We start from the raw sequence: 5,391 nt of genomic DNA, 5'->3' as shown, positions 1-5,391 counted from the left end.
CTTGCTTGTGTCTTTATCCCCTTGTCAGATAGAGAAGCAGAAGATCCTCTTCATCGTGTGACCTCTTGATCCTTTGGATAAAATCTGCCACTTTCCTTTCCCAAAAACCCTAAAACCTCCCGACCTTCCTGTCAGTCAGCAGCTGTTTTTTCTCCCCTGACCTCTTAATGTAAACTACTCTGCTGAGAGCTTTCACTGAACCTCATGTAGATGTCTGATCGATATTTGGCTCGGCCCTCCCACAGAGGTTTATCAATACAGACCCATTAGCACTCAAAGCACTTACAGGCCATTTCCCAAAACAACTTCAGAGATGACAGGATAATATTGTTGTCTGATGGAAATAGAGGAAGCATCACAGCAGGTGTGTAGGTGTGCAGGGTTGGAACAATTATAGGTTCATTATTTGTGTTATATATTGGTCTACAGTATATATTTAGCCAGGAGTACGCCCAGTAGTCAAACATTTAAGAGGAAGGTGCATGCTTCCTGTGATTGGGTTTAAATCACTACGTTACCTCTGTAACCTCTGTTACACATGTACTTACTTAACATGATTAAATGCAATTACATTATGTACAACTAAAACAACTCAGAGTTGCACACTGGACGCGAACCGTCTTCTGAATGACAGTCAGTGCTTATTTAACCCGACAGTCCGGCTGCCTCCACATACAGACTTTTCACTCTTTATACCACTTCTCCTCACCCCTCACCTCCTTTGCAGCTGTAAAAATGACTACAGCCGCTGGAGCACGTCACCTAACGACAAACAATTCAAATGTAATAGGCTGTTTTCTTGGTTGTCGTGGTTATATGGTTGTTGTTCTAATGAGGACAGGCTGTAATAGGTTGTGTTTGGACCCAGCCGGAGCATACAGGATACCAGGAGTAGTTGGTAATGAGGTTTAAAGCCAAAACTCAGCAGGTACGGGGCAAGGCAGGTAATAAGCACACAGAACAGTTCAATACTCCAGCACAGTCTCTTCACAGCGTCACTGGCAGACCGGCTGATACGGCAGGCCGAACTGGAACGGGAAGCAGATGAGTGAGCGGCGGCGTTGGCCCAAACACACACAGTTCAGTTCACACACTGTAGAGTTGTCGTAGAAGAGTAACACCAAGCAGCCACAGGCAAAACAGGACCCATGGGTGCAGAAGAAAATCTCAAGGTTTGGGACAGAAGGCTGATGTGTTGACCAGGAATCAGATGAGAAGGGGAGATCAGAGGCAGGAAACAGGAAATCAGTCCAGAGGAGAGTACTGGAGAGTCTTGACTGGTGATCAGGAGCAGCTGTGAGGCCAGGTGAGTGGAGCATGACACAGGCTGTGTTGTCCAGACTATTTGATGTTGATACACAAGTGTGGTCCTTGTGCATTTTCATCATGATTTATGATACACCAGTTTCCTTTGGCATATCTGCTACTTGACTAGTTATTCCAGACACTTGACATTTTTGCTCATGTGTCCCAGGTTCAGTGCAGTGCGGGGGACTTTAGATGAGAGCTGTGACGCTGATCAAGATTAAATCTCCTTGTCTAAGGATAATTAATGTGATGCATAATGAATAATGTTTCACTACTACTGCTTGGTTATGTGGGATGTGGAAAAAAAAAACCCACAGACGCTGCTGAATACTGATCTGGGTGTCAGTTATCATGGGGACGGTCGAAGCATTCGGGTCAGCCCTGGTGAAAAATAAATGAATAGTAATAACTTATGAGAATGTAAATCAACAATATGTTTGTCGCAGGGCAGATTGTTCTCACAGGACAGACGGTCTACAGTATCTGGGGGTGTTTCTGGATGGAAAAGTTCGGTTTCGAGAGATTTATTCACTTTATCTTGCTGAGAGTTTGATTAAAATATCCATACAAGTCTGTACATTAAACATCCAGCTGCTGCCTGCAGTCCCAATTGTTTCCCACAATGTTGAACAATTGCTTAAACTTTTCTTGAGCTAACAACAGCCCTGCTTTCAGTGACAAAGCATTTTTCAAATAATTTCATTGGACAGTGACGTCAGTAGGACTGTAAACATTGATTTCAGATAGGAAAATGTGGCTCGTGGGTTTGACTGCAGCCACACAGAAGATAATTAACTTCGCCATGATTTATCACCAAAACATCTCCTGTGATTACTTTTGAATATGTTATGTGGAACTGTCCTCAGGGAGGATCTGTCCCTCTTAACCAAGTGATATGTGCAAACAAAGGGAGACTGTCTGTATCTGTGACGAACGATCAGATAAAAACAGATAAATGTTATGATCAATAAGTCTGTTTGTTAGGTGTCCATCTTGTTTTAATTGTGCACGACACCCTCTGACATGCTCACGCCTTCTTAAAGGTCACAAATTTAATAGCGTTCAGTCCCACAGTGTTTCTTGATTATAAAGAGCTTCTCACATCAGCTGGTATCACCCTGTGTGTGTGTGTGTGTGTGTGTGTGTGTGTGTGTGTTTGGGGTGTGTTCTCACATAAATCCAGTGTTATTCACGTCCCTCAGCCTTCTGGTTACAGCTCAGCAGTATTACAGTTTATCTGCTCTAATGAGGGCAGATTGTATCAGCCTCATGTAATCTAACAACAACCTCTGGGCCATGTTGTCTGTCTGCTGTGACTGTGGTCTCCCTGGGCTGTGTGAAAACAGGGTATGGGGATTATAAAGGAGGGGAGGCTGGTGGGGATGTGATGCAGTCGTGTGTTTTTCTGCAGATCTGAACATAAGCTGGTCGGTTTAACGGATTGAGGTGACGAAGGTGGAGTGTGTGGGTGAGAAAGTGGTGTTGGTGGCAATAGGACGGGCGTGATGATGCCCTCTGGGTGGGTCAAAGCCAGAGCATTCAGCTGTCGAGGCTGAAATGTGGAGTGCTCAATCCAAAGAATACATTTTTATTTTTCTTGTGCCTAAATTTAAGATGATTTTATCCACTTGCTGAATGTGTTTGCCAGGTCTACTTTCACTGATCTGATTTGACCTCAACCATTTTCAATTTCAGTGCTTAACTGGCGCTACGAACCTCCCCCTCCAAAATTAACATTAAAAATCTTCTGATCCGGACTTGTAAAATTGTGTAACATTGTGAGAGAAGCGTCTGTAAAACGGTGAATACATTCTTTGAGTGAAATGACTTCAATCACTGTCATAACTGGAGGCGTTCGGTCCACTGAAGTTTGGAAACTCTGGAAGAGATTAAATTATTTTATCCAAACAGGAAGTTAGCCAGCTTGGTCGGCAGGTGTCTCCAGTACTGTATGCACGCTCTATGGGCCGTGCATACAGTTTAACGTTTTAAACAACAATTCTGGCCATATCTTACAAATTGCTCCCTTGAAATATTTATGATTAGGGACTAACTGTACAAATTTAGACATCAGTCTCTTCTATAAAAACATGTAACTAAAAGCAGCATTTATACTTGATGAGTTGGGCATTTAGTGTGAAACAATACAGATCATTTATTTTTTTAAATAATGAATGATAAAAGCCTCTTAACGTAACCTAACTGGATGAAAGCTTTTACATCTGCAGGTCTGAACACTGCTGCTGAGTCAAGTGAAATGGGAAACGTCCAAACACACTGATTGATTGACAGCTGATCTCTAGAAGGTTTAGTGCCGATGCAGAAACACTGCAGGCATCGACTCGAAAAACATACATAAGCCTACATTTGGATTTCATTAATGAATGCTAGACAATCTCATTACCACTTTTTCTAATAAGTAATGAGTCCAAACAATGGTTCTGTCAGCCTCTGGAGAAATCAGAGCTGTGCAGCTGTGTCAAGATGATGGACTGCTGCGTGTTAAAGCTGGTGTCAGTGTCAGCCATTGATTTTCCCTCTCCAGGAGACAGTGGTTTTGTCTGGTAATGCACAGCTCTGCTAATTGAAGCAGGCTAAGTGTTTGCGGCTGGTGTTGATGCCTGTGTCAGCAGAGTATTTCATTTTACAACCAACAACCACAAGAAGCCATCAGACCCGCTGATGTTAAGCAGACTGTAGAGCAGCACATTTTAACTGGCTGTTCATCAACTGATTAGGCAAATGCCACTGCTTCAACCTGTGTTCTAGTCAGAGCCCTGACAGGGTGCTTTTGTTTCCATTCGAGTGTGTTTTTCCACAGTGGGTGGCAAGTGTACAGGGCGCACACAAACAGTGTGGGTAGGCTGTAAAAGCACAGAGAAACAGTGGGAAGGACGACGGCTTCCTGCTTACAAGACAAGAGTGAAGGAGCCTGGAGAGACACAAAACACTGGAGGGAGGTGGAGAAAACACTGACAGGAATAAGATGGTATTTTGGGAAATGTGCTTATTTGCCTTCTCTGTGAGAGTTAGATGAGATGATTGATCTTATAACTAATGTGATGATGGATCAAATTAGCTTCACATAAAGACTGGAAGCAGGTGAAAACAGCTAGCATGAATCACAGAAGTCACTACACCTGCCAGCCTGTGAACGTGATGTGAATGTGAATTTACTAATCTACAGAGGTGGTGAAAGTTTAAGCAATTTATATGTATTAATCACGTCTATTGGCCATATGTGAGCAGATTGTAACGTGACCTGAATAATGAGACATTCCCCCGTCTCTCTCGGCAGCCCATTTTCCAGGATATTATGTCAGCAGTGAGCGTTTCTGCAAACCACAGATGTGCCCAAGGTTGGCATGTGTACTCAACGTGGCATAACACATTCACATTATATGCTTGTTAGCCACCTGTGGCAGCAGTAGGTGGAGGAGAACATGGTGCCATTATTACAATCTAACAAGGCTGCCAAACGGACGACCAGGGATTGAGTCACACCCCTGGATGTTTTTAAGGACGCCTGGAGACATTGTGGTGACCAAAACCAGCTTTTTTTCACGGGAAGTTGGAGCATCTCCATCCTTGGTAACCAAAAAGAGAAATAGAAATTCAACCTAAACAGACGTAAAGTTGCAACCTTTAAAGAAATATCCAAAGTTATCTGTTTATCTACAAAGTAACTAGTGTATAAAGTTGTCAAATAAATGTAGTGGAGTAAAAAGTACAATATATTTGCCTCAGAATTGTAGTTGGGTATAAAGTAGCAGAAAATGGAAGCACTAGTTCCTCAAAATTGTAGTTACAGTAAGTTACTTCCCACCACTGCTATCCTACTAAGATATAACAGGCTAATTTGTAAAATTGACAGGTATGGGTTGGTGGATTATATTAAAGTTACCCCTGCTTACAGTCTTCACCTGGTTCCTGCTTCATATTAAACCAAAAGATAGAAGAAAGTGAATAAGCGTACTGTATTTCCTAAAATATCAGACTATCATACAGAAAGCTGATAAGAATACATGAAGAACAGATTATATCTGATAAATACTTCAACATGTGTCCAAAAAAAGACACTTA

The sequence above is a fragment of the Pagrus pagrus genome (genome assembly GCF_965226575.1).
Source record: "Pagrus pagrus genome assembly, chromosome: 6".
NCBI classification, from domain to species: Eukaryota; Metazoa; Chordata; class Actinopteri; order Spariformes; family Sparidae; genus Pagrus; species Pagrus pagrus.
This window is presented reverse-complemented; position numbering follows the sequence as displayed.